We start from the raw sequence: 26,315 nt of genomic DNA on the forward strand, positions 1-26,315 counted from the left end.
GAGTCACAGGCATTGATTGATTCCGGAGCAGCAGGAAATTTCATTTCTAAATCACTAGTGAATCAATGGTCCCTACCAGTGATCACTTTAAAAACACCCATTACTGTGACGGCTATAGATGGATCACGCCTCATCAATGGTCTCATCACCCAGAGTACGTCTCCAGTAACCCTTCAGATTGGTGTACTACACCATGAAGAAATTTCGTTTTTAATTCTTCCAGTTACGACAAGTCCGATTGTCTTAGGCCTTCCATGGCTTCAGTGTCACTCTCCCCAGATTGACTGGCGCACCCCTCAAGTTACGTCTTGGGGGTCTGAATGTCACCATCGTTGTCTCTCTCAAGTTATTCCTCTTAAAGTACAGCGATCTTCCATCTCATCTTCCTCCCCGGGACTCCCTCCTCAGTATGCTTCATTTGCCGATGTGTTTGATAAAGCTCAGTCTGAACGTCTTCCTCCTCATCGTTCTTGGGATTGTCCGATCGACCTTCTACCTGGCAAGACTCCTCCCAGGGGTCGGGTCTATCCTCTCTCGTTACCTGAAACTCAAGCCACATCTGAGTACATACAGGAGAATCTCCAGCGTGGGTTCATTCGACCTTCCACCTCTCCCGCTGGAGCTGGGTTCTTCTTCGTCAAAAAGAAGGATGGATCATTACGCCCTTGTATAGATTTTCGTGGACTCAACGCCATTACTATCAAGAATCGGTATCCCATTCCGCTGATCACTGAGCTATTTGATCGCATCAAGGGAGCTCGGATATTTACTAAGTTGGATCTTCGTGGTGCTTACAATTTAATTAGAATCCGTTCCGGTGACGAATGGAAGACCGCGTTTAACACCAGAGATGGGCATTACGAATATTTAGTAATGCCCTTCGGGCTGTGTAATGCCCCCGCTGTTTTCCAGGGTTTCATCAATGAGATCTTTCGGGACTTATTATATGTATGTGTCGTTGTCTACCTAGACGACATATTGATCTTCTCACAGGACCTGCCTTCTCATCACCAACATGTGGCAGAGGTCCTCTCCAGACTACGGAAAAACTCGTTGTTCTGTAAATTGGAAAAATGTTCATTCGAGTTACCCCAGATTCCATTCTTGGGGTATATAGTTTCCGGAGTTGGCCTGAAGATGGATCCAGACAAAGTAAATGCTGTACTACATTGGCCTCAGCCAACTACTCTTCGTGCCATCCAGCGTTTTTTAGGTTTTGCCAATTACTATAGACGCTTCATTCAAGACTTTTCATCCATTGCATCTCCCATTGTGGCCCTAACTCGGAAAGGGGCTAATACGAAGCAATGGTCATCTGAGGCTCTCCAAGCCTTTCAAATCCTCAAAGAGGCCTTCTCATCTGCTCCCATTCTGCGACAGCCTGATGTGACACTCCCCTTCTTCCTAGAAGTAGATGCCTCTAATGTGGGCTTAGGAGCTATTCTCTCCCAACGCTCGGAGCAACAAAAATTACATCCTTGTGCCTTCTACTCTCGGGGTCTTCTGCCCGCAGAGAAAAATTATACTATCGGGGACAAGGAGTTGCTGGCCATCAAAGCTGCATTAGAGGAATGGAGATACTTGTTGGAAGGAGCTCGCCATCCGGTGACGATCTTCACGGATCATAAGAACTTGTCATATTTGCAATCTGCTCAATGCTTGAACCCTCGTCAAGCAAGATGGTCTCTTTTCTTTTCCCGTTTTGAATTAATTATAACCTTCAAACCAGCCGCTAAGAACAAGAAAGCTGACGCTCTATCTCGAGCTTTTGTGACGTCCTCTGATGTAGAAGAGGTTCCCAACCATGCTATTCTAGACCCCAAATGTATTTCTCTGGCTGCTTCATCCACCAAAATGCTACCATTTGGGAAGACCCTTGTGCCTCCTACTCTGAGGAGGAAAATCCTTTCGTGGTTCCATGCCTCTCGTTTTTCTGGACACGCCGGTGAACACAAGACCTTTGAGATTCTCTCTCGTAGTTACTGGTGGCCTTCAATGAGGAGAGACGTCAAAGAGTTTATTGCTTCCTGTGATTTATGTTCTCAGTTCAAATCCTCCCGCAGAACTCCAGCAGGGTTGCTGCGACCACTACCCATTCCGTCCAAGCCTTGGACCCATATTAGTATGGATTTCGTTACTGATTTGCCACCAAGTAAGAATCACAATACTATTTGGGTAGTGGTAGACAGATTTTCGAAGATGGCCCATTTCGTCCCTCTGTCCGGTTTACCTTCCTCGTCTACTCTGGCTGAACATTTCATTAAAGAAATCTTCCGCATCCATGGATGTCCGTCTGAGATTGTGTCGGATAGAGGAGTACAATTCGTTTCCAGATTCTGGCGGGCCCTTTGTAAAACCTTGGGCATACGATTAGCACTCTCATCGTCTTACCATCCGCAATCTAACGGACAAACGGAACGAGTCAATCAAGATCTTGAGACTTTTATTAGGATGTTCTCTTCAGCCAACCAAGACAACTGGGTAGAATTGCTCCCTTGGGCTGAATTCGCCCATAACAACATGTACCATGAGTCATCATCCAAAACTCCATTCTTTGTGGTCTACGGTCACCATCCGTCTTTTCCGGAATTTCCTGCCCTCCCGCCCACCCAAGTTCCTGCTGTGGAGACTGCTTGTCAAACCTTCAAAAATATCTGGTCTCAGGTCAAAACCTGTTTAAAGAAGACATCTAATAAATATAAGTCTTTCGCAGATAAGAAGAGGCGGGCTATTCCACCACTAAAAATTGGAGATCGTGTCTGGTTATCTACCAAAAATATTCGTTTGAAGGTTCCATCTATGAAATTCGCCCCTCGTTTTATTGGTCCATATAGGATCATTCAAGTTATCAATCCAGTATGTGTTAAACTTCTTCTTCCTAAGAGTCTTCGGATTTCCAATGCCTTCCATGTGTCCTTGCTCAAACCTCTCATCATCAACCGTTTCTCGACTCCTCCCTCAGCACCGCAGCCAGTTCAAGTTCATCAGGAGGAGGATTTCGAGATTACTGAGGTATTGGATGCAAAAATTTCGCGAGGAGTCCTCCGTTTCCTCGTTCATTGGAAGGGCTTTGGTCCTGAAGAGCGTTCATGGATCAAAGCTGAAGATCTTAATGCTCCTGCCCTTCTGAAGAAGTTTTATTCCAAAAATCCGGACAAGCCCGGTTCCAGGCGTTCTGTGCCCACCTTTAAAAGGGGGGGTACTGTCACTCACCGGACTGTGAGTGCTTCTTCCCGGACTATTAGGAACCGTGGACGTCCTCTATCCTGAGGGACTGCGCATGCGCAGCCCTTTCCAAACCTTCAGTGTATGTTCCTTTAACTTAATTGGCAGATCAGGCAACCTCCCTATATTAAGCACCTGTGGTCAACACCACGTTGCCTGATCTTGGAGTCTCATTCCCCATGAGTCTCTGAAGGTGTTCCTGTGTTTCCTCGTTTATTCAGCCCAGCTGATTCCTGTGGTTTCCAAACCACTTCTACCTCTGTGGTTTCCAAACCACTTCTACTACTGTGGTTCCCATACCACTTCTACCATCTACTGTATCATCGTGACTGTGAGCTGATTCCTATCCGCTGCCTCCGTGCACTACAGTCTTCAAACCACTTCTCCTACTGTGGTTCCCATACCACTTCTACCATCTACTGTATCATCGTGACTGTGAGCTGATTCCTATCCGCTGCCTCCGTGCACTACAGTCTTCTAACCACTTCTACTCTACCATTTATTATTGGGACTGTTAGCTGATGCCTATCCGCTGCCTCCGTGCACTACAGTCTTCAACCTGCAACTCGTCTGTGTTTCATCATCGTGACTGCTAGCTGATTCCTATCCGCTGCCTCCGTGCACTACAGTCTTCAACCTGCAACTCGTCTGTGTTTCATCATCGTGACTGCTAGCTGATTCCTATCCGCTGCCTCCGTGCACTACAGTCTTCAACCTGCAACCCGTCTGTGTTTCATCGTGACTGTTTGGCTGATTCCTATCCGCTGCCTCTGTGCGCTTCAGTCTTCAGTCCTTGTCAACGCTCCCGTGTTTCCTTGAGTCTGCCTCCACTATTGCTACCCGCTATTCTCCGTGATCAACAGTGCCTGTTCAACTCTGCTCTCCCGTGTCCCATCGTTACTGCACCTGCTGGTTGCTATTGGCTACCTCCGTGTTCCCGCAGAGACCCGCTGCTGCTACTCCTCAGCACTACTCATCCATCTACTGCTGATCCGCTCTCCACGCTTTCCTGTGTTCCCTGCTGGTCTACCTACCCGTGCGCTGCACCTACTAGACCACCGCTTCACCCATCCAGGGACTTCGCATCCTGCCGGCCTCCTGCCGTTCAGGTATCTCTGCACTCCTGTCTGACTGCCTCCTGAACCACGGTATGCATACTTCCCATTGACTGTGCTGTGTATTGCATACCTTGCTGGACTGTGTTGGTTCTCCTCTGGAGTGTACTATCCGCTGAGTCTATTGCCATCATTGACTGTGTTATCTCATGCTGGATTACTTCAAGAGACTTTCTATATTGGCAGTGTTGTTCAGTCATTTATACATTTATATTGTGCATATTACTGTGGATCAAAGTCAAGGTGCCCGTGTATATATTGTGTTGCAGTCTCTCCCCGTGCACCTCCTCACATATATATTCAGTGGTACAACTTGCTAGTGGCAGACCACTGACCCCTGTTTCCAGTTTCACCTGCTCCAGTATCCTCTCACATAGCAGTGGTACAACTTGCTAACGCAGACCACTGACTCCCCGGATACCTCCACTTGGATTCCATTCCTTCACTCAGACAGCGGTACAACTTGCTATCCGCAGACCGCTGACTCTCATCACCTCCTCGTTTCTGTTGGACATTCCTCCTCACTATAGCAGTGGTACAACTTGCTACCGCAGACCACTGACTACCTTCACGTGTCCTTTGTCCATACAGTTCCTCGTGTATTACTACCTCCATATTGCCAGTGCTGCTAGTCATAGACTTTCCTGAGCATCTCATCATCTGCTATTTCCTGTTTCCGTGATCACCCTGCTACCAGAGTACCATATTACCACCTATACTGCTCTGGTAAGCCTATCACCTGGTGATCCCTGGGTAAAGACTCCTAGTGCCCGTGACACAATGCCTTCCACGTTTCATTACTCAAGCCTCTCATCATCAACCGATTCTCGGTTCCTCCTTCAGTACCTCGCCCAGTTCAAGCTCATCAAGAGGAGGAGTTCGAGATTACCCATATACTGGATGCCAAAATCTCTCGTGGAATCCTTCGCTTCCTGGTGCATTGGAAGGGTTTTGGCCCTGAGGAGCGCTCTTGGATCCGCGCAGAAGATCTCAATGCTCCAGCTCTTCTAAAGAAATTTTATTCCAAATATCCGGGCAAACCCCGTTTTAAGTGTTCTGTGCCCACCTTTAAAAGGGGGTGTACTGTCACTCACCGGACGGTGAGTGCCTCTGGTCTGGTACATGGCTCTCTCTCATTCCTGCCGGCGCCTGTCCTAAGCTGCGGCCGTCCGCCATCTTGACTGGATTGCGCATGTGCCTTGGGTCTGTATTGTATTGTATTTTGGTTTTGCATTGAAAAGCCAGATTTGGGGTCCGCATTATATAGTCGTGTCCAAAAAAAAAATTCCACATTGTATAGTGGATATTAGTATAGGACATGTATTGTATACTGGTCACTAAGATGCTCTCTGTATTGTATATGAGCTACTAGAATACTTTCTGTCTTTTATAGAGTTTACAAGAAAGCACCCAATAGAAATAAGCTGGCAGGTTATGACCGTAGCAAGGGTCCGTCTTTTTTGGTGAATTCTTTGGGCAGGAGAAATCTCATTCGACTCGTGAAGCAAGGCAATCAGAGTATGCGAAGGCCAGGGGGTAAATGTATTAAAGAGTGATTTTTGCAATATCACCAATATTCAGCGACACGTAAATTTAAAACGGCAATGTGTTTAAAGGCAAGATTTGCCTTTTAACACATTGCCATTTTAAATTTGACTGTTAAAGTCACCGAATATTGGCAATTTGGAAAAATTGCTCCTTAATACATTTATCCCCAGGAATGAGAAGAGATTACAAGAGCTAGCAACCCCTTTCATAGGGCGCAATATTACATTAAGGAATCAACAAATAACTGTGGCTAGACCTCCAGCGAGATAGATATCAGAAGTGGCTATGGCCCCAGTTGCCAGCAATTGTGCATTAGCTACACAGAAGAAATCATGGGTTATAAGTGGCTGGAAAGGTAGAAATTTAGGTAGTTCACAAATTATATTTGGCATGTTGCTGTTGGGTGTCCTTTACTTACAGGCCAGGAAGTCCCCAGCAATGGATGCACCTTGAGTTCCTGTTTCATTTTACTGAGAGAAGCAGAATACAGAAGTAGACAGAGGAAACTCTCAGTACCAGCTGGACTATGGTCCTGAGAGCAACGCCTGTCAAGAATGTTTATCCTTGGTTAAATACATGCACACCATTTCAGAGGCCTACAGAGATTATAGGGGTTAGTTTGATGGCACTATGATGATGAATTCAAGCAGGTGGTAAGAGATAAATTAGCAAACGAGGTGGAATGCTGGAGCCGTTTGATGACTGGCCGATACATGAGGATTAAAATTGGTATACATTTTGAAGTAAGGGACAGGTAGGCCATACATTGACACAGCAGTTTACAGATCCCAAGGCTCCAAGTTGGGGGGGAGGGGGGGGGGGTTGGGGTAATTGCAACTTTGGTAATCAGACAGGGAAAAATTGAGTAACAAGGTAAAAGCAGAGGTGCATACAAATGTTAGAGATAAAGAAAGAGAGGACAACAAATTCCAATCCTTTGCTATACTATCATTTGGTTCTGTTGCGTCTTGCAACTACTTTGTTTATAAAGCATGGCATAATCTAATGCACATTCAAAAAGTGTGAGAGTAAGAATTATGATGTCATGGCAGGCCATGTTTATTTTAAGTAATGTGAGAGTAGAAGCAGTCTTTACTTTAATAACAAAAAATACATACTATGCTGTTGATTTTTTAACTGAATTGAAAAAACTGCTCTTGTTCTGTATAAATAAGTACGGCTGTGCTGGCCAAAGGGCATCAGTTGAGCATTTCTGTCTCCACTTAATAGTAAACTATCACTACACAAAAGCTTAGGCGCCATCAGCCTTCCATTGTATTATTTGTATTTAATTTTCTGTATAAATAAAGGCCTGTTCGGTGTGTAAATTGTAACAGTAACAATTTATTCATATAAACTTTTCATATATAAAAAAATCATATAAATGTTCTCTTATTCATACACTAAAAATAGAAATGTTACACACTGTACTCATAAAATGTGATTCAAAACATAATCAGATAAGTGTACATATATAGGCTTATCAAAGAAGCTTCTTAAAAAATCATATGATTCAAGTTAAAAATGTGGTAGACATGTAAAAAATCTTTTACTAAAACGCTTTTGTTTTGTTTCTATATTGATTATTTTCCATCAGTTTACTTTCATCATCATCATCACCATTTATTTATATAGCGCCACTGATTCCGTAGCGCTGTACAGAGAACTCTCACTCACATCAGTCCCTGCCCCATTGGAGCTTACAGTCTAAATTTCATAACACACACACAGACATTAGGGTCAATTTTTGATAGCAGCCAATTAACCCACAAATATGTTTTGGAGTGTGGAAGGAAACTGGAGCACCTGGAGGAAACCCTCACAAACACGGGGAGAACATACAAACTCCACACAGGTAAGGACATGGTCGGGAATTGAACTCATAACCCAGTGCTGTAAGGCAGAAGTGCTAACCACTGAGCCACCATGTAGTGATTACCCTGGGTTTGTTACTCACATATCTGATATTTCTTTCTCTATGATGTAGTGTAAGCCTTGCTTTCCTTCCTCTGACCAACATTTCGAAAGGGGTGTTGAACTGAGGCAGTTCCTTTGGGTGTTAGAGCTGTACAATGTTCCAAAAAAACTCTCACTCTTTTTAGTGCACAAGCTAAAAACAGCACTTTGTTAATTCTAAGGTAATCTGGTCAGTGTTTGAACTTCTTTCTCACATTCCTTTGTTGCTATGGCAATGTGTTCTGTTTATTCAGATATAACAACATAATAAATGATTCTGTGTTCTTTAAATTGTGCAAGTTCACACACTTTCTCCCTGATGTCGGGCAGATAAAATGTGTTGAAGTGGAATATTAACACTTACATACTGAAATTGCACCATATAAAGAACAGGAGAGGGGGCTTATTGGTTAGCTCTAGGAAAGGCGGGACTGTATGGTTAATTCAAGGGGCATTCTGGAAACTGGCCAGGCAGCAGTCCAGAAGTGTTCTTATCCCACATTACAGTTTATTACACCCAAGATTTTTGTTCACCACCAAGACAGTAGATCAAATGGCCACTAGCAGACACAGAGTTGAAGCCATAGCACTTTTGGTGGCACTGGATGTGACCCTCCGCTTAAGTTGATGGTGTGGATAAAATAAAAGACTGTATACATATTCTCTCCACTGGTTGGTATCATGTCAATTTATTAATCTAGGAACCAGAATACCCTAACTCACTATTAAGAAATCACATGCTATTGTCATAATATATTTAGACATGAGTGATTTAGATGAGTGGTTTAGCTGCAAGTAAAGCAAAAGTAGTTATATTAAATAAGATCCAGGGGGTAAATGTATCAAGCTGAGAGGGTTTGAAAAGTGGAGATGTTGCCTGTAGCAACCAATCAGATTGTAACTATCATTTTGTAGAATGTACTAAATAAATGATAGCTAGAATCTGATTGGTTTATCAAACCCGCCGGAAAACTCTCAGCTTGATACATTTACCCCCAGATTAACCTAACTCACTGCGATGACATCACATGCTGATGTCAAAATGCATGCAGAACTGAGTGCTTTAGATTAATGGTTTATCTGCTTGTGAAGGCAATCTGTTTCCAGAAAGAATGCTCCAAATGTACTCTTCACTGAAGGTTCTTCCGAATGCTCCTGTCAATTGTAAGCTAAAAGCTATCAAGTGTGCCAAACTGTTTACATCTTCTGGATGTGGGCTAAATGATTTTTTGTACATACATAATGTGCTCAGACCTAAGTGGTTTAGTTGCTGGTAAAGCAAATCAATCACTTTCCAAAATAAATGTTCCATAGACTCAAACCTAGGCTTCACTGAAGGAGCTTCAGATTTCCCCTGTCAGTTGTGACCTAAAGGGTGCCAATGTGCCAAATTTTAAATTCCTAGGTCTTCCAGAAGAGAGTTAAACATTCTTCAGACATACATACATGCACGATTTTAAAGGCAAATCAATCTGTTTCCAGAATGCCTTGTAAAATCGAGCCTATGCTGCACTGAAGGTGTTTAGGAATTTTTCAGTCACTAGTAACCTAAAAGCTACAAGTGTGCCAAATGTCGACGTTGTAGGTATTCTGAATATGGTTTAAAAACTGTATAAAACCATATTAAAAACTGTTGCACATGACACCTTCCTTGTGAGTCATTAAACTGACTGGCTATTATCTTTTGCATCTGCCTATTAGCTCATTCCTATGTTTGATTTGATAGTCTTAATTTGTCAGGGCATAGACTGAGCAAGATATCTAAATTATGCTACGTGAATGCTGGTCCATGTCATATCCAATTGGTCTCATACTCTAACTAAACTACAAATGAATGAATTAATGGTCAATCTTTACTCTGCATACTTTGTTCTCATCTCAGAGATGCTTCACTGGATTCAGATCTTGTGACTGGGTAGTTTGCTGAATTAGGTTGAATTCACTGTCATGTTCATTGAAGCATTAAAGGACTCACACTTTCTTTAGCATGAAACATTATCTTGCTGAAAAAGCTTATTTACAGATGGGTAGACTGGTGGCATGCACCTCTTTCAGGATAATATTGAAATATCCTGTAGTCCTATTTCTATCAAGCAGACCAATGTCCAATACCATAAACACAAACCCAAAGCACTACACTGTCAGTGCCAGCCTTCTCTGACAACTGGTAGGATAAGTTAATTGGCTTATGGCTTGTGGAATATCCTGGCCCTAACGTCAGCCTGAAACAACAGAAACTGGGATTTATTGGGCCAAGAAAGTTTTTCAGTTATCAATTACATGGCAAGTATAGCATACATTTAAAGCATAATAATATATTTATATTCCCAACACAAAGATTCTGTAAGCAAGGTAATTTATTTTTTCTAAACCTAAATTAAAACACATTTTATGAGCTTACATACCATAAAAAAAGATAATTGTGTAGAAAAGGAGATTAGGTAACAAGTAAGCAAGAGAGATGGCGATAACAGAAGGATTGAGGCGGTACTATGATAGCTAGGCTTCCCATGCTTTCATTGGGGTCATACTCCAAACACATACAATTTGAACAATCTTGTTAATGAGAACCACATCTAAAAAATGAGTGTCTTTTGATTTTCTGTGTAGTTTTACAATCAACTGTTTGATACATTGCGCCTTTTGTATGAATCCCAGGTAGCAAAACCGTCATTGCGGTTTACGATCTGCTGATTGAAAATATGCGTCTTGATGTGTAATTTTTCAGTTTGAAACTTAAAACAAATATCTGAATCATTGCTGTGCTTTATTCTCCATTTACACATTGCCTTTTGTTTTTAAATAATCTTCAATGTCCCTGTAAACGGTAGACTGCACAGTGATTTTGAACTAGTGTTTTTTTTTTATCCCTTATAAATTTGTTTCAGACTTACAAAACCTTTGATACATTGGATAAGCACAGTTATAAGTAGAGATGCTTAAGCTGGCTGGAATTTTTATCTTAACCCGGTTAAATTTGGAACAAAAATTCAATTCACTTTCGCAAAATTTAGAGTGATTAAAAAAAGATTTAGCTAAATTCGGGCAAGTCATGAAAGTTTGACAATGTTTGAGCCAGCTTACCCATTTTAGGGCTGATTTGCATATGTTCACGATAAATTGATACATTTTAACTGTTTTCAAATGAAAATGGTGAACTGGAACGCAAATGGCAAAATTCAAACTTCAAACACATTAATGTTCTCTGTTGAAATAAAAAATAAATAAACTGTTCTATAATTTAACGCAAACGGCAAACCTCAAAACACTGGCCGCACTATTGTTACCATCGGACTGGCGAAATTCGATTCAATTGGGATCCAATCAGTGCTCCTCTATCTCGCCATTTTTACAGTAAGGAAAACTCTGTTAGCATTTAAGTGAAAGTAGTGAGATACCTTTTTCTGTTCCTTCCGCTTGTGCTAGTGACATAAAATGTAAATTTATAATTTCACTTAATACATTATGTTATATATACATACATCCGTTAATACATCCGTAAGGATGTATTAACTCTGTCCTCATAGATGCAAACTAGTGTCTTGCAGCTAATTTAACAAAATACACTTAAAAAAAATAAGGATTGCGGCTTCATAATACTGGCATCGATCAAGCTGATACATTTTCAAAATCCTTTGCTTATATATCAAAAAGCAGCTTGACAATACTGCTCACTATAGTGTAATATCATCTTCATCTTTTATTTATATACACTCAGCAGCACTGGACAGTCGGTATATAAAATTGTAGAATGATAATACAAAAACCAAGCAGCAACTTATATAAAATAATACTTTGCTGCTTGCTCATGCTCATCATAAGTCAGCTTATTAACTAATAAATAATTTTGTAATTAAATAAAAATTTCCTATGAATTTAAAGATCTCAGGAAAATATAAGTGAACCTTTGTAATCACCTGGATGAGTATTCTGTCAGCAGACAAACCTCATTCATATCACTTCATGTTCCCTGCAGCAAGTGATTGTAGCCTGCTGATTTCAAATGTGATTACAGGGGTGGATTGGGCATAAACCTTACCAGGAAGTTTCCCAGTAGGCCGGTGGCCTAACGAGGCCACCCAGAGGCCGCCTCGTGTATCACTTTTTTATAAAAGATCATTATTTTTTTTTAAAAAAAATATTTTTTTTTTTTTATACCCTGCATGTGAGGGGCTAAGGGAGGGTCGGGGGTGCAGGAGGGAAACAATCAAAGCCATTGGCGGCCAGTAGACAATAACAGGCAGCAAATCACTAAGCTGCCTGCTGTTGTATGCGGTCCTAAAATACTGTGTGGCAGACAGAAAGCAGGAGATCTTCACTTACTGTCTGTCTGATCTGAGGAGCGAGGAACTATGCTGACCAGAGCAACTAAAAGTAAGTGAGGGGGTTGCAGCTACCAAACTACAGGAGGGGGGGCTGCAACTACAAGGCTATAGGGAGGGGGCTACCCCTACCAAGCTATAGCAGGGGGGGCTGCTCCTACCAAGCTATAGGGAGTCGGGGTTTGCACTTACCAAACTATAGGGACGGGGGGGCTGCACCTACCAAGCTATAGGGAGGAAGGGACTGCACTTATCAAGCTCTAGGGAGGGGGGGCTGCACCAACAAAGCTATTGGAAGGAGGCTGCCTATACAAAACTATAAGGAGGGGGCTGCACCTACCAAACAATAGGGAGGAGGCTGCCATATAAAACTATAGGGAAGGTGCTACCTATACAAAACTATAGGGAGGGGAGGATGCACCTTCTAAACTATAGGGAGGAGGCTGCCTATACAACTCTATAGGCCTATACAAATTTATAGGGAGGGGACTGCCTATACAAAACTATAAGGAGGGGGTTGCACCTACCAAACAATAGGGAGGAGGCTGCCATATAAAACTATAGGGAAGGTGCTACCTATACACAACTATAGGGAGGGGAGGCTGCACCTTCTAAACTATAGGGAGGAGGCTGCCTATACAACTCTATAGACCTATACAAATCTATAGGGAGGGGACTGCCTAAACAAAACTATAAGGAGGGGGTTGCACCTACCAAACTATAGGGAGAGGGTCTTAATATATTGTGTTATATGAGTAAAGGGAGGGGGCTGTCTTAATAGTACATGTTGGGATTGGTTGGAGGGAAATAGGTCTACTAGTATACTATTAATTTAATGTCAGGGCTGGTTGAAAGGAAATAGATCTATTTATCAAATGTGAGTACTATTATTTTAATGTTGGGACTGGAGCCTAATTATTAAATGCTATTGATTTAGTTCCAGGGCTCTTTGGAGTTTCCTAAATTCATGTGCCCATTTTTTATTCCAAATAGGGCCTCCAACATTCCAGAATCCAGACAAACAGCATCTGATCTAAAGACACCAGCAGTGACATGTGGTGAAAGTGACAAAAACAGGTAGGAGAGCGCAAAACAGTCTGCCAACTGTCCTAAATCTAATTGGGCAGTCCCAAATATAGGTGACTGTCTCGCTTAGTCAGTATTTGATCCGACTGCAAGGACAGTTGGTAGGTATCGTCCTGCTTAATACTGTGCTACTCAGGAAGGCAGAGCTGCATACACCTAATAATAGTGCACACAGTTTTGCCTTTGTATTTGTACAAAATGTATCTAAAATGATAACCCCCCCCACCTGTCTTAAGTGCCCTGGGCCCCCCAAATCCTTATTCCAGCTCTGGTGATACCTAAGTGGTTCTTGCATTGATTCCATTGCCTGTCCTTTACCTTGCACTGGTCCCATTCTCAGATCACTTTGTTCAACATATGGATAGCCTCCATCTGCACTGACAATTTCATTAATCCTTCTACTTTTGCAGTTATTATATCGCCCATCAAACCCTAGGAATAGCTCTCTCCTTCACTTATGCCATTGTCTGCCAACCCTCTCTGCATTGTTATTAATTCAAACACCCCCAATCACAGGGCATATTTAGGGCTTATACATAATGGTTGCAAAAGAAGTGTTTTCTTGCAGATGCTTGCAGCATTTCACCTTTGTGGTGATCACACTGGATAACCATTTATTATAAGGATTATTTTTAATGCCTTTTTTGAAACACACAGTACACATTTTATATATATATATATATATATATATATATTAAAGAAAGAGATTTGACTGGTAGTTTGCACCTTAGGACGTCAGGAAAAGATGCAACAGTGCGTGAGGTGCTCATATGCTGCTCTGGCAGACTGATCAAATTGTTACGAGCACCGCCGCAACTCACTTACCCACGTCCCGGCCATCGCTATGGCGACCGGGACGTCACTTCCGCCCATAACCCGGCCGTTGCCGGGGCAACGGATGGACGCTTCAGCGCTGCGTCCCGGCGGTGAGTAGCCGGGCGCATGCGCTTAGTGTATTACTTGCCTGCGGGCTAATTAATTATTAGGTGCAAGGGGGCTGGATATTGCCAGAGCTAGGCTCTGATTGGCTGGGCTTACTATTTAAGGCAATGAGGTTTGCAATTAAGGTCAGTCTGCTGACCTGCTTGTTCCTGTTCCTGTCTATTGTATTCTGCTGACCTCTCGTGTATGACCCTTGGCTTTGGATTTGGACTTCGCTTGTGTATCCCGTGACCCTGACCTTTGGCCTGTTACCGTATCCCTCGTTTGCCTGTGACCCTTGACCCCGGCTTGTTAACTGGACTTGCTACCTGCTGCCAGCCCTTGACCTCTGCGTGGACCTCACTCCGCTTTCCTGGGTTCTCCCCAGCCGGTACACACTTCACGACCCTCTGTCAGTCTGCAGCCCAGTCTCTCCCCACCATCAGGGGCTCCAGTGAACACCTGATTGGCAGAGTAGACTCCGGGTTGTGTTGTGCCGGCTGGAGGGGTTCCTAACACAAATACAATTGTGCCAACATGTTTTGTAATAGTCAAACTTTTTAAACAAAGTCAGATATGTTTCTATGAAGGGAATATTGGTAGAATTTATTTGTAGGCAACTAAACAAGTTTGAGGACAGAGGCATAAACCAATCACAGATAATGCAAAAGCATTCATGTATTTTTGTAACACAAGACTGGCAGCTTTTTCCCTGCATTGCCTTAGAGATGACCCACTGTGTCTTCACATCCACGTTTCCCTAAATCAGGGGTGTCCAACCTTTTAGCTTCCCTGGGCCACATTGGAAAATGACGAGTTGGTTTGGGCCGCACATAAGATACACTAACAATAACGATAGCTGATCATCCAAAAAACCATAGAAAACATAGTTAACATATACATGTATGAGAAAAACAATTATATATATATATATATGTATATATATATATATATATATATATATATATATATATGTATATATATCACTTTTTTTTCAAATCCCCCTATACTTACCTTTCAATCCCCCTGTTCAAAAAATCCTCTCTAGTTATTATACTATAATCACTTTTTGTATTGTTTCGATGCAATATCAATAAAGTGCATTTAAGCCAGGCATTGTATACCAGGGTGCCCTGACCAGGCCTGCGGTACCAGACATATACTCCACTGTGACCCCAAATTGTGACCTGTTTTGCTAATTACACCACTATGTTAGTTAAGGGATAACAACTTATAATGGGCCAAAGAGAATAATATATAATGCCCCATTAGTATTACAAGTAGAAGTATGTAGCAGGGAGATAAGGTCCATGATGCTCCAGGACCAGGTGACTTTTATTCACTGGTCAGCGTCCCTTGAAATAAAAATAAATAAATCCCCCTTAACTTACCTTTTAATCGGCTTGTTCTCCTGTCCTCTTCTCTTCTATTTTCCAATTCTGTGCTGCTGATTCTTCTGTTCTTTTCGCGCGGGTGACTCCTCTGTGCTGCGCTCCGCAATGGATGTCGGGCGTGATGACATCACGCCCGACATTCACTGCGAGCACCGCACGGAGGAGGAGACAAGGGAGGGAGCCGGAGTACCAGCTGACGTGACCGCAAGGTAAGTATTTTCTTTTCTTTTTTTTGCAGGATTTTTTTTTTCCCATTAACAGTGCTGCCCCCTTGCCACAACCAAAACTCCTTCTGGGCCACATTTACAGGCGTGCTGGGCCACATGCGGCCCGCGGGCCTCGGGTTGGACAACCATGCCCTAAATGGTACTACAACAAAATTCCAGAAGTTCTAAATCCCACCTACTTTTGTGTTGGCTCCACCTACAGTTTGATCCCACCCATATGAGGCCACTTCAATAACTTTTTCCAAGGCCATTTTAAGTTCCCAATCTGCCCCTGTGTGCTTATGTTCACTATTTTCTCTTAAGAGCATCCAGTTGCTCATACAATTAAAAAATAATGCTGTAGAGCAGTGTTCCGCAACCAGGGTGCCGCGGTACACTGGAGTGCCACAAGATGTTGCTAAGTGTGCCGCGATGCAATGCCTCCAACAGGATAAAAAGGTGTCGCTGCCATAGTTGCCAATTCCGCTTATAACAAGCGGAATTGGGCTTGTTTTTTTTTCAAGTTGAGTTTTTCTTTTGAGGTTGCGGGTTACGAGCTATAGGGCAGGTTACACAGGTTGTGGGTTACATGTGTGTCTGTCAGGTTAGCTCACGAATAATTGAGTGAGATCCTGCTGTCTCACTGGGTATTGACTAAACTTCCCTGGTGGCGCAGAGTCTAACAAGGTGGAAGGTGTTCACCACGGATTCTCGCAAGGTAATTTGGACTTCTGCGGCTTCCACCTTGTAGGTCGCGGTCCTCCAGGAAAGCTTTCAGTGTGACAGATAGAGAACAAGTTACACAGCAGAAGAATGATCCAATTCGGACATCAAATTGTGGTAACGAAGATTACCATTTATTATAAAACATTAATACAAGAGTTCCATGAAGACTTGAATAATTGCAACCGATGATCACACAGATATGCAAGAGTAGTAATTGTCGGCAACATTCATAAATACCGACTGCACATGCAATAAACAAAGTCCCAACAAATACCACCAATGGGTGGAATGCAATGCACAGTTCAATGGAGATCACTCAAGATGAACAGATCTACAGAATCTTGATATGCAGAAAATCACCTCAGCTCATCACTTAAGATGTAATACTCGCTGGCAGTTGAGCACAATGCAATAACATAGATAGCGAGCGATGATCACAGCAATATCACAAGTGGTAGGATTGAGGCACAGAAATCAGCAAAGTCCAGACATACACTGCCACGATGAAACACTGCTTGTCACTGATTTTAGAGCAGGTTAGCAGTAGTCAGCAATGCAGGTCGAGTAGATAACAGATGTAGATCATAGCGTTCACCACAGACAGTGGAACGAATCGGCAGAAATCGAGGAATTCCATATATACAGCATCGATGCACACACAGCAGTGATGAATAGCAGCTTACCACGAATTGTGGAACAGTTTAGCAGTAGTCAGCAATGCAGGCCGGGTAGGTAACAGATGTGGATCATAGCGTTTAACACGAACAGTGGAACAGGTATGCAGGCATCAAGGAAATCCAACACATAGCAGCGATGAACACACAACAGTGATGAATAGCAGCTTTACCACGGATTGTGGAACAGGTTAGCAGTAATCAGCAATGCAGGCCGAGTAGGTAACAGGTGTGGATCATAGCATTTACCACGAGCAACGAAACAGGTATACAGGGATCAGCAGCGGTGAAGCACAACTTTCACGGAATATCCATCATGAAAGAGGCATCAGAATCAAACAGGAATGACTTGAAGAACCAGCAATGAGAAGGTGAAGGGAGGAACCTTATAAAGGGAGACTGATCAATGCAGAACTAACCAACACACAGGTGAAGTAATCACAAATGCAGACCATGACTAATAGTCTGCACTGTTTAAAGTGACAGTCAGTGTTTAGAGGCTCGGGTGGATGTGACAGTGTCAAGCTTAGGTCTCGCCTTTGCTTTAGGTACTGCTTGAGAGTCTGAGACACTCCTAAATTTTTTGCCTCTCCTCTCTCCCACATGTTCCTTTTCTAACTTCCCCTCCCACTGTACCCAGAATTCCTGCCCTCCCCCCTACTTATTCTTTCCCTGGATATGGAGCTAGTGCTGCCCCTTTCCTGTTACTTGCTGTGGTTATCCTGTTTTGGTCAGTTTATATTCATATAACTTCTTTTAACCACTGAACTGCGCCATCTCTTCCTGTAAACCGACAGCACAACAACGTCAGCAAGCAGCGACTCTCTCTGTCCCCTGGCTTAAAGTGCTAGCTCTTCGGAACAGGGACATCTGCAGTCACTTCCTATAGAACATTTCATGTTGTGCAATGGTGTGCTGTGGAATTCTGGGAAGGGCATAAGTGTGCGGAGCACTGCTATAGAAGACCATGGAACAAGTGAAGATTTGAGAAAAGGGAACATGACTAGGTTAGGAATGAGCGTGGTTAATAGTGGTAAAAGGGAAATGCAATCAATAAGATTTGGTGGTAGTCGTTTTCCCGCCAGAGTGTTTGAGCCCATCACTCCACAGCGGGCCTGTCCCAGAATTCGTAGGCTCCATTATGGGGAACCTCTGAGAGTGCCTTCTGAGCAGAGAATAGCTCTAGCAGACACACTGCCCAGGAGGAATCTATCTAGCAGTTGTAGTGCAGTAACATGAGAAATGACTGCAGTGGTCCCTTTGGCTTGCAAGGGAGTGTGTATTTACGGTCCAAAGGAATCACTGGTTTGTGCAGTATTGCTGAGCTCCATGGATCAATTGGCAGCAGTGTGGGAATACCTTAACAGAGGATAAAACAAAATATCCAGGTATGACTATAAAGTAATTTGGAATAGAGATTGGGCATGCTAGTGGCATAGGGCATGCTAGTGGCATAGGGCATGGTAGTGGCATTGAAGGCGTCAGGACAAAAAACATTTATAGAGTATAAGTTTACTCTGTGTCAGCTACAATTTGCTGGGTCTGCTAAAATTTGTAACATGGTTAACTGCCATGGATAGGATCTTTAGCTGCGAGCCGGCAACAAATACAGTAGATGTGTGATCCCTACATCATTGCATAAAGGTGTAGGAGTCACTGGAAAACTACACAGGAAGGTCAGTAAAGCAGGCAAAGATATTGGATAATGGTGAACTCCACTTGCTTACAGGCACAGCTGATGCAGTTGGGCTTGGACCATTTTTCCAAGAAACATGAAGCAATGTGAAGATGTCAGAGGAATGGGTCAGTGTGGGGCATGATAAGTAAGGTGGCTTTGTTAGGAACTTTTTCCAGTACTGTTTTTAGTGTAATTATGGGGGGCAGAGGAAAGCAGGGTATGTTTTCATTGCGAGAATATGGGTGTGGTTATGGCTATTAATAATTTATCATCATCATCAGCCCAGGGCATCAACCTACTGAAGCATTTGGTGTCAGTGTGTTTGATGGGAAATATTTTATTTTATGCAAATTTTTACAGATGAACTGTTCTATCTTCTGATGCCAGAGGCAGACAAACACTGTGGCAATTGTCTGGAGTTTATTTGGCTATTCCAATGATCAGGAGAGGTTAGATCTACTGCCCTGGTATTTGGGAAACTTGTTAGCCAAGTGGATGGCTCTAACTACAGTTAATTAATGCTTGGCAGGGCTGTCATTCCTGTTTAAATTTAAAAGGGAAAAATATTTGGCAAAGGAGTTAATTGTAAGGCAATTCATCATTGGGCAGCACGGTGGCTAAGTGGTTAGCACTTCTGCTTCACAGCGCTGGGGTCATGAGTTCAATTCTCGACCATGGCCTTATCTGTGTGGAGTTTGTATGTTCTCCCTGTGTTTGCGTGGGTTTCCTCTGGGTGCTCCGGTTTCCTCCCACACTCCAAAAACATACTGGTAGGTTATTTGGCTGCTATCAAAATTTACCCTAGTCTCTGTCTCTCTGGGTGTGTATGTTAGGGAATTTAGACTGTAAGCTCCAATGGAGCAGGGACTGATGTGAATGAATTCTCTGTACAGCGCTGCGGAATCAGTGGCGCTATATAAATAAATGGTGATGATGATGATGATCATTATCATCATCTTTACATTTAAATTCATGAAGAAAAAAGGCAAGTATCACGGGACACCAGGAGTCCAGTGTCCTTTAAACATTAAAGGCAATGGGGGCATGTGGCTAGAACCACTGTCCGACACAAAAATGGGAATAAATAAATAATTTATTGCATACATTTATGTCTATTATCAGTACAATGTCTGGTATATATTATCAAATGCAAAAAATATTTAAGGTACTGATTTCTGAGATAATATATCTACAGCATGGTTGAGTAAAAAAGTCAGGAAATCACATGTAAATTAACATCTGGCTAAGGAAGGTGAAAAAAGGCATTACCTTTGCTTGCATACCTAGCAGGAAGTCTCGTGTGAGTGTGTATTTGTATTCCTATACTTGTGGGGACATTAACCTGTTTACACACCAACACTGTTGTGATCTCAGCCATAGTGAAGTCTCCATAAAACTGATTATGCTAGTCAATGCAGGAGACCTTGCTAATATACCCAGCATCAAAATCTGGCACATCCCAACGAGTCACTTTGTCGGACAAATACTACCAACGTCTGGCAGTGGAACTGCAGGCGCATACACACATTTGATTATGTATCGCAGGCGCAGAACTGTCAGGGTTTTCCCAAACCAGAAGAAAAGGTGATCGCAACTTTCCCTCTTTCTTACATGTACAGGGAATTAGAGAGAGAGTCTATCACAGCCTTCTCCTGCCGAAAGGAAGATACCTGTTGGCTGGCTCCGATTAATAGTCTAGAGAGCAGTGGAGATGGGTATGTTCCTGATCCTTTAAAGGAGAGTGGTTTAGATATCAGCAACAGCAAGGATGATGTACCAATTTGGGGAAGTGAAACAAAAAGAGAGAACGCAAATACTTTCTCTACCCAAAACTATTCTCTACCTGATGGCAGTAGTGTTTTAAATGCAGAAGAATGAAAATCAGATGCGGTGTCTGTCCAAACACTCTCCAGAAAAAGTGATGGAATCAGTTCAGAATCCTCACCCTCACCTATAAATCCCTCTGTAACTCCACTGCTTCATATCTCTCCAACCTCATCTCCACTCATACTTCTCGCTCTCTATGGTCTTCCAATGACCACCACTTCACCTCCCATCAGGTCACCACCTCTCATTCCTGCATTTAGTACTTCTCCCATGTGGCTCCCCTTCTCTATAATGATCTCCTCTGCTCTATCAGCCTGTCAAATTTCAAACGCTCCCTCAAAACCCACCTGTTCAGGTTAGCCTACCCTTCCACCCCCTAACCCCGCCCTCCTCCATCCCTCTTCTCTATCCTTCTATACTAATCATACTGCACTTCGCCCCCTGCTCCTCACTCCTGTGCTTCTCTCCCTTCTTTGTTCTCATGTTTCACCCTATTTTACCACTCTGTGTCTCCTGTCAGTCCCCCCTTCACCTTTAGATTGCAAGCTCTCTTGAGCAGGGCACTCTTTCCTCATGTCCTCTTCCTCTTGTTAACCTTTGCCTTCGGCTCCCACCTCTTCTCATCATTCCGTTCCTTGACTCCTCCCCTATCTCCAAATCTCCTCCTCTCCCATGCCTCTGCTTTTTCCATCTTTACCCTGATCCTGTAAATGGCGCCATAACTCCTCAGCTCCAGCTCAACCCCTTATTCATTCCCCACCTTCCTCCTTCCCTTCCCACTCCATCTGTACTCTGGAATTCAGTTTTACATCTTTAACTGATGCACCATTCTCTGCTTAGCTAGTACTTATTGCAATTTGTTTATATTTATTCAACCTTGTTTTTTCTGCACTTTGTTTTTGTACCACCCTGTATACTATGAATTGTTACCCTGTACTGTTATTTGGTAGTCTAAGTGCACATTCAGAAGTGGGGGTATGGAAAATATAAGTGAATGGAGTATGGCTTCAAATTATTTTTTTTTAAACACTTGTCCTCTCTTTGCATTCCCATCATTCATTCTTTACTCCTTGTGTTTTATGGTGGCTGCATCCCTGACATTCCCATTCTTAAGCTGTCTCTCACTTTACACTCTCTTTTCCCAATGCCCCTGCACCATCTTATTTCCGTCCCTCTCACATATCCCCCTGCACAATCTTCTTCCCTGTATCTCACATATCCCCCTGAACCATCTTCTCCCCTGTCCCTCTCACATATCCCCCTGTACCATCTTTTCCCCTGTCCCTCTCAAATATCCCCCTGCACCAACTTTTCCTCAGTTCTCTCAAATGTTTCCCTGCACCATCTTCTCCTCTGTCCCTCTCACATATCGCCCTGCACCATCTTCTCCCCTGTCTCCGTCTCACATATTCCCCTGTACCATCTGCTCCCCTGTCCCTCTCACATATCCTCTGCACCAACTTTTCCCCAGTTCTCTTACATGTCTCCCTGCACCATCTTCTCATCTGTCCCTCTCACATGTCTCAATGTACCATCTTCTCCCCTGCCTCTGTCTCACATATTCCCCTGTTGCATCTTCTCCCCTGTCCCTCTCACATATCCCCCTGCACCAAGTTTTCACCAGTTCTCTCACATGTCTCCCTGTACCATCTTTTCCCCTGTCCCTCTCACATATCCCCCTGCACCATCTTCTCCCCTGTCCCTCTCACATATCCTCCTGTACCATCTTCTCCCCTGTCCCTCTCACACATCCCCCTGTACCATCTTCTCCCCTGTCTCTCTCACATGTCCCCCTGCACCATCTTCTCCCCTGTTCCTCTCACATATCCTCCTGCACCATCTTCTCCCCTGTCTCTCTCACGTGTCTCCCTGCACCATCTTCTCTTCTGTCTCTCTCACATGTCTCCCTGCACCATCTTCTCCCCTGTCTCTCTCACATGTCTCTCTTCACCATCTTCTCCCCTGTCTCTCTCACATGTCTCCCTGTACCATTTTATCCTCTGTCTCTCTCACATGTCTCCCTGCACCATCTTCTCCCCTGTCCCTCTCACATGTCTCCCTGTACCATCTTCTCCTCTGTCTCTCACATGTCTCCCTGTACCATTTTCTCCCCTGTCCCTCTCACTTATCCTCCTTCACCATCTTCTCCCCTGTCTCTCTCACATATCCCCCTGCTCCATCTTTTCTCCAGTCTCTCTCACATGCATCCCTGCACATCTTCTCCCCTGTCCCTCTCACATTTCTCCCTGCACCATCTTTTCCTCTATCCCTCTCCCATGTCTCCCTGCACCATCTTCTCCCCTGTCTTTCTCACATGTCTCCCTGCACCATCTACTCCAAACCGCTCCCCTTTCAGAAAAACAAAAAAAAGTCAGGTCACAACTGGAAACTGTTTCCAGATTGCAGAAAACAGTGCTAGTTCCGAAGTGCCGGTATAATACTGGCACACGTTAAGCACTGCTGTTTTTCCATGCTCTATATACGACGCTACAGACCCTTTGTGGTGCCTCATAAATAAAAGATAATAATAATAATGTATCCAGAGTGTACAACATAAAACAGTACTGCTAGTATTGTGAGAAATCTTCCTAAAAATAGCCTGTCATATCAAGCATGTTCACCGTAATGATTCACCGTAAATTTAAGTTGCCTGGGCACTTAAATGTCCCAGGTACTCGAAGGAAATGCGCATGCAAATTGAACATCTTTGAAATAGAGGTAGGTTTACATAAAAATATGGGGTAATAAGACAGGGTGAATTGCTCTGATTCCATGCAAACAACTAGAAAAATACTTGGATTGCGAAGGTTTCATGCACAGTGCTGCTTGCCAAGGCTTGTTTGCAAGAAAATATCTGTGGCAAGTATAAAGAAAAAAAAGCTAAACCTAAGGTACAACAAACCCAAACCTGGCAAAAACAGAGTCCAGTTTCTGTGTGCCTTTGCTCAGTCTGTTTCACCGGGCATCAACAGTAACTTTTGGAAGCTTTTAAGGGATATGACATAAAATTGTATTCACCATTAAAAATGACCGATGCATCCTGCAGATGGGGCAGCCTTTCTACAAATGGGACAGATCAGATGTAAGCAAACACAAGTACATCCATCAGAAATTTCAAGAAATGGAATGGCTACTATTACATACCAAAAGAGCTAACCCCTTAGAGAAAATGGAAGACTTAACCATTCCATATAACTTTCTGCATGTAGCAGATGGTGTGAAGTTGGCAGCTGATATGATGATGAAACTGGTACATTCCAGACCACCTTGCTGGCACTAAAGGTTGGCCATGGTTTGTAAAAGATTTTGAGCATTGTGGAATGGTGAGCAATGATGAAGCGCTTCACTGCTATAATGGAAAATACATGCAAATTTAGGAAGATCTATGGGGCAAAATGAAACAAGTTGATCTCAGTGGCTGTCTTAAAAATGCTTAAGGAGATTAAACGTAACATGCGTCAGCTCTTATCTTTCCCTGAAGCAATTTATCTACCGAGTTTTCGCTTAAAAACTGGGCATTGCTTTCAAAAGTCACCCTCGTACAATCAAGGAAGGGAGGTTTCTAAGGTGCTATTAACTACCTTTTCTTCCAGAGATGCTTCAGATCTCCACGAAGATGTTGCCCTGGTGCTTTTTGAGTTTGAGAAGAAGCTCTGCTAGCACTTCAAAAGGATTGATATCTGAGGATCACAAGGTAGGAAAATTTCAACCCTGCAATGCAACCAGCAATGCAACTTCTTGCAGAGAAGTGTGAAGAATGTGAAATGGCCGATGAAGTTACCATATATACTCGTGTATAAGCCGAGTTTTACAGCACATTTTTTATGCTGAAAAAGCCCCCCCTCGGCTTATACTCGAGTCAATAAGTTTTCCCAGTTTTCTGTGGTCCTCGGCTTATATCCGGGTCAGCTTATACTCGGGTATATACTAGTGTATAAGCCGAGTTTTTCAGCACATTTTTTATGCTGAAAAAGTCCCCCCTTGGCTTATACTCGAGTCAATAAGTTTTCCCAGTTTTCTGTGGTCCTTGGCTTATATTCGGGTCGGCTTATACTCGAATATATACGGTAATTAAATGTCCTCAAACACTGAAACTTTGAAAGCATGTTGCTACTCTTTCAAAAGTTCTCAACCTAAACGACAAATATTTGGATCAATTGGCATACTTCCTTGGGCATGACATCAGGATGCACTGACAGTATTATCTCCCAGAAGTCACCTCTAACTCTCCAAGATAAGCAAGCTTTTACCTGTTCTCGAGAGCCGAAGACTGGCTGAATACAAAGGCAAGAATTTGGAAGAGATGAACATTAATCTAGATGATAGGTGTGAAATCTCATATCCGATATATGGATCCAATTTTTACCTTCTAAATTGGTCATTTATATATAAACGTTCTCCTTTAGAACCGGTCCAACAACAGAATGACGAGTCAGACAATGCGCAATCCCCTGAACCAGAGAGACAAGTAAGCATATATTCAGTCGACACTTTCCATTCAGAAGGGAGGCAATGTAAAGATCTGACAACATGGGACCAAAGCACAGCCAAAGCATCCAAAGGTTGGTGTAGCACACTGTTTTGTTATTCAATGCATGTGTTTTTTTCTGTATTTAGCAGATTCATCTGTAATGAACAATTCTGCTTTATTTCAGGACATAAAGAAGTGTTGAAAAAACCCTAGGACAAAGCTGTGGAGAAGCACATGGTGAAGGTTATTCAGACATGCAGGGTGTCCAGAAAGCATGATTGCATCGCAAGCATGATGGCTGAGGCATCTGCACTGAGAGATCAGACCTGGTTAGTTGAGAAATTCTACATAAAGAAGCGGATAGAAGCTAAAAAGAGGAAGTGGTTGTCCATGACTATAACCTGTTTGACGATCCATGGCTAGGTGTATGTCTGTGTATGGATACACATGAAATTGTCCCCACAAGGCAGTGAAATGTCAATATTTTGGTCTGGGTCAAACTGGAAATCTCAAGTGATACTGATTTGATTGTCTTGTTGATGGGTCGTCACAATGCAATAAAAGCAAGTGTGTGTGTGTGTGTGTGTGTGTGTGTGTGTGTGTGTGTGTGTGTCAATGATGAACTACTAAAATATTTGGGAGACACAAATTATTTTAAATTGTGTTTAAATGCTAATTTTAGATAATTCCTTGTTCCCATGGCTAGAGATACCCCTGATGCTAAACACTAATATGTAATAAGCATTACGACAAAAGCAATCCTGTGTGCAAGAGGAGAAGTATACCCTCATGACTTTTCAAACATCCACTAGGTTTGGTGCAGTATTTCATAGGGATGGAGGCTGATTTTGGCAATATATAAGAACACATGTACCATCTTGTACTCCTTTGTGATCATCACCACTGGTTATGTGTAACACTCCTTGTTAGGGCTACATATGAGCAATACACACTATTCTTTCTACAGGATTCTGCATGACACATATTATCTTCTGTATTCTTGTGATCTAAGGATAAGATCTAACCTCTCTAATCCATTCCTCCGCTGTCCTGTGTTGAACCTAGCATCCACATTCTGCCTGCAATCCTGATCCATAGTATGCAGTCAAAAGGAAATAGCCACAATCACCTACAAGAGGTGCTGCAGCAGATAAAGACTACACCCA

Source organism: Mixophyes fleayi, chromosome 2, assembly GCF_038048845.1.
Source record: "Mixophyes fleayi isolate aMixFle1 chromosome 2, aMixFle1.hap1, whole genome shotgun sequence".
Classification (NCBI taxonomy): Eukaryota; Metazoa; Chordata; class Amphibia; order Anura; family Limnodynastidae; genus Mixophyes; species Mixophyes fleayi.